The sequence below is a fragment of the Heterocephalus glaber genome, unplaced genomic scaffold (assembly GCF_053883595.1).
Source record: "Heterocephalus glaber isolate CG9 unplaced genomic scaffold, H.glaber_assembly_v1.0 deba00000122, whole genome shotgun sequence".
NCBI lineage: Eukaryota > Metazoa > Chordata > Mammalia > Rodentia > Bathyergidae > Heterocephalus > Heterocephalus glaber.
In genome coordinates this window covers 24,489,115-24,503,260 of record NW_028258138.1, presented here as the reverse complement: position 1 = coordinate 24,503,260, position 14,146 = coordinate 24,489,115, and the positions used below count along the sequence as shown (strand labels likewise).

The 14,146-nt window shown below is 35.5% G+C and overlaps 1 protein-coding gene across 3 annotated transcripts in view; it reads right to left on the bottom strand.

The window, feature by feature from the left end:
- Tmprss15 (transmembrane serine protease 15) overlaps window positions 1–14,146 on the bottom strand; it is a 127,410-nt gene that overhangs the window by 33,137 nt on the left and 80,127 nt on the right. The window lies entirely within an intron of this gene.

Sequence of the window (14,146 nt, the reverse complement as noted above, 5' to 3'; positions counted from 1 at the left end):
AAGGTTCTATAAGTAAAGCATGCGACTGAAGTTCATTCTGCCTCAATTTTCTTTTCTTGCAAGAAAATCAGATTTTAGAGGGACTCTCTGTGAATGTTACAACTAGAGTGAGTATTTTCTAAAATTTGAAAAGTTCCAGATCTGCAGATTTTGGTAATGTCACTAGCATTGTACATAGCAGTCTAAAATCAGTAGAAATTTAGTGTCATGTGAAAACTCCATACAGTGTTACCTGTTGACATACTAATGCCTCCTGGAAACCTGTTTCTAAATCTTTATTACCATTTTTATGGGCTATGTGCCCTCTAAGGGACTCCTTACCTCAGGAAAACTTCATGAGAGAAAAGAAGCATCTATACACAACCATTATTTTTGAGATTATAGATGGAATATAAAAATACTCTCACAGATGAATTCTAGGTAGAGAAAAAAGGATATCCTAAGGCTACTTTTATGGTATTAAATCTTCTGCCTCTCTTCTCAGACCCTGCTTAGGTTTCTTCTCCTTTGTCTCGCTCCTCAAACTGTGTTTGCTATGATAAAAATTCTTCCCTGTAGCAGGAGCTTAGGTAGCCATGTTTTAAGTCTTTGGACACACTAAAGCTAAAAAGAATAATAATGCACACTGCAAATACTGCAGCCAGGTGCTGTAGCTCATTTCACACCCCCAAAAGTTTAAGCAATGAAAAGCCAGGTGAGATTAACCTAAAAATGCGTCCAGAGAAGGATGGACCTTTCTTTTCAGATTGGAGGGAAAAAGGGACATTGCTTGGCAGAACAGAAGCAGGGATCATTTTCTAGGCAGAGAAATGATGGATGGAGGGCATTCAATAGTAAAGCATCTCACTAGGAAAGTCACAGCATGTGAGCAGTTAGGTAAATGCCATGAATGAACTGGACACATTTCAATTACACATGTTTATTCATTTACCACATTTATAGCAATATACTTAGCATTCACCAAGCTCTATGATAACTAGCAAACAGGTAAATTTAAGTGGTTTTGGATGGTCTGCCTTCAGCCCTTAAAAGTCTGTGACATTTACACAGAAGTAAAGAAATGTCAATAGAAAAGTTACCTTAATTTAATCAATTTCCTCCTTTGTGCAAGCTACTATATTAAGTGCAAGAGAGAAATCAATGGGTTGGACTGTAGCTACTCCCTTATAGATGTAATGGTGTTAGGAAGGAGACAAACTGCTGGTATCTTTCACCAAAAATGTGGCTGAAAAAATGATACATCTAGGAGATTGTCAAGAAGCCATGATCTCCATGGATAACATTTTGGGCGCTTTGGGCAACACGATCTATTTCAACTTTGTTTCTTCAACAGCTTGTTTGGTCATTGAGTAGGAAGCACATAACACACATCTGCATTTGCTACAAAGTTTCTCAGTGCATATGCTTAGTGCCTTTTTACTTCATAAAGACATAGGTGTGGAATTTCTTTTAGAATTTAGCATTGGGTGAAAGCTGTCTTTCCCTATGGAATGTTATCTCATAATGAAAGTTACATGATATTTAAGGTTTTCCTTTTTGTATGGATTTCTAGGAATATCAGAGATACATGGTCCTAATTACAATAACTATGTTTTCTAGATTTATCTCTTTATTTCTTTGGATCTTATTTTCATTTGTATTTTATTAATCTTATTGCATAAGCTCTTTGTCATGTAGACAGTTTCATTTTTAAAAGTACAAGTATAAAGAAGAGAATAAAAGGAAATAATGTAGAAAAAAGGAAAGCAAGGATGGGATGATGGAAGGAAAAAGTTAGAAAGAAAAACAAAGGATAGGTAAAAACGAAGGAAATTAAAAAGAAAGAAGGAAGAAGGAACATTATTTCTTTAGATGTTTTTATTATTATAGTACATGTTTGCAGTACCCAGTAAACACATTCATTGTGGGCAGCTGGTACATGTACATCATGACACATGTTGGTTCTTTTTGTAATCCCTTCTCCTTCCTCTCCCTCCTCCATTAGATTTTATCAATTTTATTAAACATTTTCCTTGTTCTCATAGAATATACAGCATTAATAATAATTTGTGCCTTAGAAGTATTTTTTAGAAGCAAAATGGGATGAACAAGGAAGGTTTCAGTATAAATTTTATGGGGCTAAGTTTTTCTCCTGTCTTACCTATTTCTGTTTCATAATATGGTAGCATCTCTATCCCATCAAAACAGGGTCAAAGAAAATGATGAAGGACATTGATCTGGGGGAAAAAAAGATCTCTTGTTGACTTTAAGTAATGGATTAAATAGCTATATGTTGTAGAAAATTATTGGTAGATGATTCATAATTACACCAAAACACAAAAGGAATTTCTCACTTTTTGTATGCATAATTATAGTCTTATAATTTCCTGGCCACAAAAATCTCTTGGATGTGTCAAGTTAGCCATTAAAAAGCATCATCACAATCTTCCATTTAAAATATTCTTTTTAAAAACTTAATCTTAGAAAGTGAACTCTCAAAAACAAGCATCCAGGTGAGAGGGTGTCGGAGAAAGAAGAGAACAGGAATATTTTACTTGTCTTACACTTAAGAAATTAAACTGTTGAGCGCACACCCTACTGAGGTCCCGAGTCATGCGGAACACGCAGAATCAGCCCATGCCCCAGCAACAATCCACTGGACCCCCATCCCCGCTCCTCTGTAGAGCCACCTGGTTTCACACTACAAAGACTCAGAGGACACTGGACCATTAGAACACAGTACTGAGTCCTGCTGCTTCCGGCCCAGAGGTAGGGGGTTCTGAGCCACCATCCCACTGCTTCTAGTTCAGAGGAAGGGGCTTCTGGGTCACGATTCCTCCCACTGCTCCCGGCCCAGAGGTAGGGGCTGCTGAGCTGCCATCCCACTGCCCCTGGACCAGAGGAAGGGGCTTCCTGGTCACTATCCCTCCCACTGCTCCCAGCCCACAGGAAAGGACTTTTGGGCCACCATCCCTACCACTGCTCCTGGCCCCTATCACACCTCTCCCAGCTCAGAGGAGGTAATCTGTGCAGGGGCCAACAGCTCCCACCCCAGTTGAAATGAGAAAACACATAAATAAGTCTCAAAACCAGACTTCCAGATCACCTACAGCAACCCCAAAGGGAAATGAGATGGAACACTCTGATATTCAACCACCTGGACCCACTGAACTGGCAACAAAAGGGGATCTGGAAAAGAGGAAATCAGAAATAATTTCTCAGATAACAGGAGAAATTGTGCCCTTAGTGCAAGACATGATTAATAAATCTAGAGAGGAGCTCAGAAACATGATGGAATCCCAACATAGGAAACAAATGGAATCCATAAAACAGATGCAAATAGATTTCCAGGACATGAAAAACTCCATTGAAAGTCTACACAGAAGAATGAGCCAATGTGAGGACAGAATTTCAGACATAGAAGAAAAGATTGCAATTAGTGACCAGGAAAAGAAAAATTGCTTCCAAATTATAAGGGAACATGAGAAATCAATCCAGCAGCTGCTAGATGATGCAAAGAAGAATAACATAAGACTGATTGAAGTCAATGAAGAAACAGGAGAGAGTGCAGATGACATAAAAAATCTCTTCACAGAAATAATGGCAGAAAACTTCCCAAACAGGGGAAAAGAGCTTGACACACAGATAAGTGAGGCATAGAGGACTCCAAATAGCCTTGATCAAAACAACTCTACACATAGGCATATAATTGCTAAGATTCCAGAAACTAAATTCTACAAGCAGTTAGAGAAAAGAAACAAATCACATACAAAGGAAAGCCCATCAGAATCACAGCAGACTTCTCAACACAAACCGTCAAGGAAAGAAGAGCTTGGAGTGACATATTCCAAGCCTTAAAAGAAAATAGCCTCCAGCCAGATTGATGTAGCCTGCAAAACTATCTTTCAAAATGGATGGAGAAATAAGATACTTTCATGACAAAGAGCACCTTAGGAACTTCTTGAAAACCAAACCAGCACTCCAAAGAATTTTACACAATATCCTAGGAACAGACATTGAGGATCACAACCCCAGGAAGCTAAGCAGAATGAACCCATCTGGCATGACAAGAAATTAAATGGAAAGGGGGAGAACCCAACAAAAAGAAAAAGTCATGGCAATGACAAGTCAATACGTTTCAGTTATAACCATCAATGTTAATGGTCTCAATTCACCAATCAAAAGAAATAGACTGGCAGAATGGGTCAAGAAGCAAAATCCAACAATATGCTGCATACAAGAAACACACTTAATTCAAAAGGAAACTCATAGACTGAAATTTAAAGGTGGAAAACAATACTCCATGTGACAGGAACCCGAAAAAAAGCCGGAGTAGCTATCCTCTTGGCAGATCAAGTAGATTTCAAACCAACACTGATTAAGAGAGATGAGGAAGGACACTACATCCTTGTAAAGGAAAGAATCCAAGAGGAAGAGATGACAATCATAAATATCTATGCACCAAACCTAGTGCACCCAACTACATAAAACAAATACTAACTGACATGAAAAGTCATATATGCACTAATACAATTGCAGTGGGGGAACTCAACACCCCACTGTCACAAATAGATAGATCAACTAGACTAAAAATAAGTAATGAAATACTAGAACTCAATCGAACTCTTGAACAAATGAACTTAACAGATGTTTCCAGAGTCTTCCACCCCACAAAATCAGAATACACATTCTTCTCAGCTGCACATGGGTCATTCTATAAAATAGACCACATACTCACACATAGAACATGTTTAAGTAAGTGCAAAGGAATTGAAGTTATCCCCTGTATATTATCAGACCATTGTGCCATGAAATTGGAGATCGATAGCAAAAGAAACTCAAAAAATTTCATAAACACGTGGAAATTGAACAACACACTTCTGAATAACCAATGGGTCACAGAGGAAATTAAAGAATAAACCAGACAATTCCTTCAATTAAATGACAATGACAATACAACATATCAGAATCTATGGGACACAATGAAAGCAGTCTTATGAGGGAAATTCATAGCAGTGAATATGCATATTAGGAAAACAGAACGAGCCCAATTAAACAACCTGATGCTGAACCTCAAGCTTCTAGAAAAAGAAGAACAGGACAACCACAGAGCTCATACAAGAGAGGAAATTATAAAGATCAGAGGAGAAATCAATGTAATGGAGACTAAGAGAATGATACAAAAAATCAATGAATCCAAGAGTTGGTTCTTTGAAAGAATCAACAAAATTGACAAATCCTTAGCCAAACTTATCAGAAAAAGGAAAGAAAAGGCCCAAATCCATGCAATTAGGAATGAAAAGGGTGAAATGACAACAGACCCAGCAGAAATCCAGAGGATCATCAATACCTACTTCCAGAACCTATACGCCAATAAGATGGACAACACAGAAGAAATGGACAGATTCCTAGATACATATGAATTACCAAAGTTGAATGAAGAAGACCTAAAAATTCTGAACAGCCCAATATCAACCAATGAAATTGAAAATGTAATTAAAAGCTTATCAACTAAGAAAAGCCCAGGCCCTGATGGCTTCACTGCTGAATTCTACAAGACATTTAGAGAGGAACTGCTCCCACTACTGTTGAAACTCTTCAGTGAAATTGAAAGGGAAGCAATACTCCCAAATTCATTCCTGGAAGCAAGCATCACCTTGATCCCCAAAGCCGAGAATGACCCAACCGAAAAAGAGAACTATAGGCCAATCTCACTAATGAACATAGATGCAAAAATCCTTAATAAGATAATGGCAAACAGAATGCAGAAGATCATCAAGAAGATCATACACCCTGATCAAGGGGGATTCATCCCAAGGATGCAGGAATGGTTCAATATACGAAAATCAATCAATGTAATACACTATATCAATAGAGTCAAGGACAAAAACCATATGATTATCTCCATAGATGCAGAAAAAGCATTTGACAAAGTCCAACATGCATTCATGATAAAAACCCTACAAAAAATTGGAATAGATGGTCTCTACCTCAAACTGATAGAAGCCATCTATGAAAAACCAACAGCCAATATCATACTAAATGGTCAAAAACTGAAATCCTTCACACTAAATTCAGGAACAAGACAAGGATGTCCACTATCACCACTCTTGTTCAATATAGTTCTGGAAACTTTAGCCATGGCAATTAGACAAGAGAAAGAAAGAAAAGGAATAAAGATAGGTAATGAAGAAGTCAAATTGTCATTATTTGCAGATGACATGATACTCTATATAGAAGACCCCAAGAACTCCACCAAAAGTCTTCTAGACTTAATAACCAAATTCAGTCAAGTAGCTGGTTACAAGGTCAACACACAAAAATCAATAGCTTTCCTCTACACCAATGACAGACTCACTGAGACAGAAATAGGGCAAGCAATTCCTTTCACAATAGCATCCAAAAAACTGAAATACCTAGGAATCAACCTAACGAAAGAAATCAAGGACCTCTTCTCTGAAAACTATGTCACTCTGAAAAGAGAGATTGAAGATGCTATCAGAAAACGGACAGACATCCCCTGCTCCTGGGTAGGAAGGATTAATATAGTGAAAATGGCCATACTTCCAAAACTGCTATATAGATTTAATGCAATTCCAATTGAGATCCCAGCAGCATACTTCATGGACCTTGAGAAAACAATCCAAAAATTCATTTGGAACAAGAAGCGACACAGAATAGCAAAAGCAATTCTAGGTAACAGAGACATAGCAGGGGGTATCACAATCCCCAACCTGCAACTCTACTACAAAGCTACTGTGATAAAAACAGCATGGTACTGGCAAAGAAACAGACCTAAGGACCAGTGGAACAGATTAGAAGATGCAGAAAAAATGCCAGATACACTCAGCCATCTCATCTTTGATAAAGGATACAAACACCCTCTTTAATAAATGGTGCTGTAAAAATTGGGCTTCAACTTGCCAAAGATTAAAACTAGACCCTTTATCTCAAACCATGCACTAAACTAAAATCAAAATGGATTAAAGATCTAAATATTAAAATAGAAACTCTGAACCAGTTGGAACAGAGATTAGGTAGAACCCTTGAAGACATTGGTGTAGGAAAAGATTTTATGAACAAAACCTCAGTTGCCTGTGAACTAGCATAAACAATCAACAAGTGGGATCTCTTCTTATTAAAAGGCTTCTGCACAGCAAGAGAAACCACCAGCAGTGTGAAGAGACAACCCACAATGTGGGAAAAAATCTTCACCTGCTCTTCCTCAGACAAAGGCCTACTATCTCGAATCTATAAAGAACTTCAAAAGATCAGACTTCTCAAATTTAAAGACCCAATCTGAAAATGGGCATCTGAAATGAATGGACATTTCTCAGACAAAGAAGTAGAAATAGCAAATAAATAGATGAAAAAATGTGCAACATCACTGGTCATTCGAGAGATGCAAATGAAAACAACCCTGAGATTCCACTTCACTCCAGAAAGAATGGCTGCTATCATGAAATCAACCAATAACAAATGCTGGCAGGGCTGTGGGGAAAGAGGAACCCTGCTCCACTGCTGGTGGGAGTGTAGACTGGTGCAAGCACTGTGGAAATCAGTCTGGAGATACCTCAAAGAACTAGGACTGGAAGTCCCATTTGACCCTGCTATTCCACTGCTGGGGATCTTCCCCAAAGAATTAAAAGAATCATACCACAGTGATATATGTGTACCCATGTTCATAGCAGCACAGTTTGTAATAGCTAAAACTTGGAAACAGCCCAAATGCCTATCAACTGGAGACTGGATAAAGAACATGTGGTTTTTTTATAAAATGGAAGTACTACTCAGTCATAAATAATGAGAAATTAGAGACATTTATAGCTAAGTGGATGCACATTGAGGCAATACTCTTCAGTGAAATAAATAGGACACACATGTATAAATACCAAATAGTTTCTCTGGTGTGAGAAACTGAAAGTGTAAATAAGGACTAAATGTATAATAGGTAATGTGAAATAGGAAGAAAAGGGGCAAAGGGGAAGGAAGTGGGAGGGCTAGGGAAAAGGATAGAAGGGAATGGGATTAATATGAGAAAATGGAAAAATAGGAACAAAATCTTTGTAAATAGGGAGGAATAGAGGGGTTGAAGGGAGGGCTAGGCAATGGTGAAAAATAAGAACCAAGAGAGACTATGTAAAGGTGCAAATTTCCAATGATGAATGTCATTATATTGTATACCTAAAATGTACCAATGATTAGAATGAATAATCGATAATGTAAAATAGGAAGAAAAGGTCCGAAGGGGTAGAGGTAGTGGGAGGGGCAGGGGAAAGGATAGAAGGGAAAGGAAAAATACTGAGAAATGGTAAAAATGGAAATAAAGTCTTTGTAAATAGGGAAGGGTGGAGGGCATGAAGGGAGGGCTAGGAATGGGGAAAAAATGAGAACCAAGATGCATTATGTAAAGGTACAATTCCCATTGAGAAGTGTAATTGTGTTTTATACCTGCAATGTACCAATAAAAGAATTTAATAAAAAAAAAAAAGCATCATCACAGGCTGGGGATTTAACTCAGTGGCACCACACCTGCCTGACAAGTGCAAGGTCCTGAATTCGATCCCTGTACCAAAAAACAAAAAAAAAAAAAAAGAAAGAAAGAAAAAAGCGTAATCTCAAATAAAAGTTTCAAGTATGGAGAATTCTCCCTGAATTTTGTTAATGCAAATAAGTGGCTTTTCATATAAAAGAGACCATTAATTTCCAATAATACATTTTCAGATTTAGTTGGTGAAATCAGGAATGAGTCTTTCCAAGAAGAAAATAATACCAGTCTGAAATTGCTGAAAACCTAGCCTGGATATTTTTAGTCTGTTAAAGATCCTTATAATACATGTCTTTTTAAACTATCTATTTCTTCATTTCTCTTTTGATCTATTATTGGGGTGTAGACCAGTTCGAGAATGACAAGCTAAGGAATCCCCTGGCTTAACGCACATATTATTTTCAGTATCATATTTAAACCTAATAGCAGAAGGAAAAAATCTTTGAATGCTTTGTTTTGTGATACTCTGTTTTGCTTTTAATATGAGATGAAATCAAACTACCAAGTTCTATGTTTCCTACCAAAAGAAATATATGAAGGTTAATGAGTTCCACACATACATAAAAGAACTACCATCGAGATCACCTGGGCTTTTTAGAAAATAGGACTTCTGGGTTTCACTGAAGCCAGCACGCTTATCCTCTCAGCCTGGGTTCCACAGAGGTCGTGGTAGTCCATGATAGAATGTAGGGGTTTTGTAGTTGGATAAGAAACAGTTACATATTTATTTTTAATCAAAATTTAGTCTATTATTCTAGTACAAATGTGACTGATCATACTATTATTAGCAGCATCAGATTTCAGATATCTTTAGAACATATTGCAAATGCTCCACACACATATATGTGATGTCATTTATACACATCTTTGATATTATAATAACTCTTAGAGCCACAATTGTACCTTAGTTGATACTTTAATAAAGGAATACATTTTACCATGTCATATTTTTATAATTATTTGTCAGTGTAATTTCTTTGGGTTTATGTTTATTTTGCTTTACACAGTTAAATATATGAACCATGCAAGAGGTTGGTTTCTCCAGACCGACACAAGTGTCTTAGACACATAAAAGAAGGTTAAAAACACCTATAAAGAATAGTGTTTCTCAAACTTTAGCATGCATCTGAACCACCAGAAGGGTTTGTTAAATCACATTTTGTTGGGTCCTACTCTGGAGATTTTGATTTAGTAGATTTGAAATGTGGTTTAATATTTATATTTCTATAATACTACTAATTTGGTCCTAAAAACACACATTGAGAAGCACTGATTAGAATACCCTGGCTCCCAGTGTTTGAGACAGAGCAGTAGTTCTAATGTATAACCAGTTGATATAACGAGGAGTCGATGTAGCTCTTGGATTACAAGTTGATGGAACATTTGCTGTCACTCCCTTGCCCACAGAAGACATAATTACTTAACTATTGCATTTTCTCAAGCCTTGATCAATCACAAACTCACCAATGATTAATCTTAGAAAGTTATGAAACTATTGCAGCTTGTTATCATTTGCCCCTTAGTTATCTTTCATTAATGAATTTCTAATTTTAAGACAGGAAAGAAATCAGAGTTGTAATGTGCACATTAGGTCAATGATAGGCTTTTTAGTTAAACCATTTAAATCTAGTAGAAATATATTTTTTTCTACTAATTTGCCCATAGCTTCTTCTACCCTACTGCACCATAGTAACGGGGTCAAGAATAAACTAAAAAAAGTGTTGTTGGTGTTGAACTTGTAAATTAAAAGTAAAAAAGAATTAAGGATATTTGTTTCTATATAAAGATAGCAAACACAAAGGCATTTAAAGTCAAAGATAGTTATATTTTTCCTACTATTTCTCATGTCTTTCTTGTTGTTTGTGTGCTAAGCTATAATAAGACTTTTCCTATGTAATTAAAATTTGGGGGAACACTGATAGAAATTATAGACAGGAATAGGAACATTATTGTGCACCAAATTCCCAAGTTGGTTTTATTTTTAGTTTCCCTAGACCCAGTGCTAAATTGTGAAAGTGCATTTGTTGTAGTGCATAGATAGGAATTTATATAATTGTTATATTTATTTGAAAGACATCAAAAACACATTTAAATCCTCTCCCTCAATATTTTAAAAACAATTCAGCAATCAAAGAATACTGAAATAGTTGCATTTCTTACTCTGGCTTCAGAATATGATCAGATTGATGTTTCTAATTGTAAAATGAAGATATCTTGCATAGGACAATCATGAAATTTAAAAATTAACACCAAATCCTTATAAAATTCCTACTAGGAACTTTAGTTAACTCTATTTTTACATTTTTAGTACTCTAAATTTTGTAAAGTTTTACAGAACTGATGACTTCTAGTTTTCAGTGACTTAGCAAGGCAACTCAACTGCATCACTCATATATTAGGTTAGTAACAGAATAGTGGTCTTTCCTACATTATCATTTAAAGATCACTACTCTAAATTTCTTTAACCTTTATTCATGCATCAATATAAAATATTTCCTTTCATATTTTGATGAGAGATATAAAATGTTAATCAAAATACTTTTTACTTATGCATACTATAAATGGGAGGGAAGTAAAATGTTTAATATAAAAAAGTAAAGGCTGATGAAATCTGTCTCTTATGATTTACAAGAATCTTTGGAGAACTGTATTTCATACTTTATCTGCATAAATAATCTTGATAGACTACAGTGCCTTTTTAATAAACTGACTCCTAAACTACTTTCCACTGTACCAAACACACATCATTTAGACTCTGTAAGTTTTTCTTCTGTTACCTTGTAGAGTCTAGACAAATTCTCATTAAGGTACTAACTTTCTTTCAATTTTTAGAGCACTATGGGGATTATTTAGTAAGCACGCACAGGGCAAAGATTAAAGTCTTTGCACAAATTACTTGACTCATTTAGGAAGGAAGTGGATGCTTGAACTTCATAAAAATATTGTATATAAAGCAGTGGGATGTACTACTTTTATGCACACTAAAATAATCTAGTTGTTTGTCCCAACTACAGTTGGAAGAACAGGGATTCATAGTGAATGAGGCCAGTGAACTACAGAGTAAAATCTGGCTGGGAGAAAGAAAAAAATGCAAATAAATAGTATATGGTTATATAGAATTGACTTTGGTACACTTGGCTTGGGCCATTTTCTAAAACCTTGATATGGCCAAATTGAGTTAGCTTCTCTTGTAGCATATGATATTTATCATATAAAATTCCATATTTATATGTCTATCCCCACCACATAACCATTTTAAGCAAAAATCGTCTCTTAAACATTCATGGGCCAAATACAGTATTGCTGCCAATATTTGTATTTCTGATACATGAGTAATCAAAATAATATATTTGTGTTGTATACTATTATACATGACAAAAATGTGTTATCTTTCTAGTTTGTTCTGTCTTGCAATTGTAGAAACAGCATCAGATATCATCCAATATATTTTAATAGAATTCATTTAAAAATTTTATCAAAGATGTTGATCATTGTAATCTTTCTAAATAAATGACTCATCTGAAGGATCATGTATGCATATCATAGAAAGTAGTTTAGTTAATATTTACAAAACATAATGGAAAAGACTGCTATATTTATAGTCATAAGGTGATGCTTAGGAAGGCAGTGCATTGGAACAGTGAAATTTCAGTTAACCAGAACATTCTGATGCATCATTTTGGAAATAAGGTAAAGTTATCAATCTCCTTAGCTTACTCTGTGTAAACTCAGTTTATAAAGAGCTCTTCAGCATTGACTGTAGAAGCAAACAACTTCCTTGGGTGTCACCTTTCTGAATTGGCTATTGAACTAAAATCATTGCTAAAGTAGGAAACTAGAATCAATGCTACTTACTCAGCTCTTTACTTGAAGTGAAAACAAACAACTGCCATTTTCTGTATTTGTTGACTATCAAAACCCATTTTCCTCCTACAACCTACCCTATTATAAGATTCTTGTCTCAAATTACATATTGAAAAGTTTATTAGAATAAAGAATATAATGAATAAGAAAAATAATTATACATTCACATATGTACATCTGAAGTACAGGAAGTTACTAATACACATAAACCAAACTGTTGATTATTATATAATAGATAATAAAATTGACTTCCTTCCTTTGCTCTTGAAAGGAATTGCCTTCTTAATGAGACTGACATGACTTGAATGAGGCTTGAAGCTGGGGAGTTCTCATTTTGAATGCATAGAATTTGGATATGTAACAGAAACTGGAAACATTCAGTCCAATTGTAAGAAGTTATGGAGCATTTCTAACACTCTAAATGGGACCTCCACATATTTTTCCATGATAAAAACATCTGCATGTAGTGTTTGGGTACTAGTATACATTCAATTGGTATTAGTATATGCACAATTCTTTCAGTCTACTAAAAATTAAACAGTTTTATGGGCTAAGATAGACACTTATCGAATGTCAGATAGTAAGAAAAAAGAGAAAATCACTTTGAAATAAATTTTGAGAATCTATATGCAGCCTGAAGATTCTATAAATAAATAGTCAGAAAGAAGAGCCCTTTATAAAGATAATCGATCACATTTTGATAAACTAGGTATGGTAGAGAAATCTGTCAAATGCTGATGGTATTTGGGTAGATGTGGATTATTTTCCTTTTAACCTTTTGTCTTCTAGAATAAGTTAGAAAATCAGGCAGGAGTTTAGGACAGAAAGGAAAGAATATGATAATGATATATAGTTGGAAAACTTTGGGCATATATTTAGGTATCTAGGACCATCCATCTAATCTAATCTAATGTACTTTTATAGACAGGAATATGGCTCAGTGGTAGAGTTTTTTCTGTACATACACGAAGTTCTGGGTTTGATTGCCCAGAACTGCAAAAAACAAAAGGACATATTTATATGCAAAATGAATAACCTATTGATTCAGTAAATATTTATTTTGCACTTTTTTTTTTGAGACAAGGTTTAGCCTAGATGTGAGTAATAATGGATAAAAAATAGACTTGAGCTACAGTTTGCATCTTAAACATCCCCAAATGCCATGTATTGGAGGCTTGGTTCTAAGCGAGGTGCTTTTGAGTGATAGTGAAACATTTAAGAGGTGGGGACTACTAGGAGACCTTTAGGCCACTGGGATGGAGTGCCCTCTAGATAGGGATGGTAGGACCCCATCACATTCCCTTCCTCCTTTTTTTGCTTTCATGTCATAAGGTGAGCAATTGTGCTATACAACATGCTTCTGCCATGAGGTTCTGCCTCCCCACAGGCCTAAAGCTATGGTGTCAATCATGGACAAGGATCTCTAAAACTGTGAGCCAAAATTAAAATTATGTCTTTAAAAGCTAGCTATATCAGGTATGTAACATAGTGATGCAAAGCTAACACAATATTGTCTTCACCTTTACAGACCTCATAGTTTAATATAACAAACAAACTAGTAAATAATATAGTATGTAAGTGATAAAAAGAACTACATGTGATTCAATATAGCTGTGAATCACCACATTTTCAAAATCAATGATCAGAAGGCTGTGTTAGAGTTGAGAGACTGTACAATGTGGAAATAATACTTTCTATTTTCCCCATGATTACTTTTGAGACTGTTGAGAAAGAGACAAGTATGGTAAACTTATA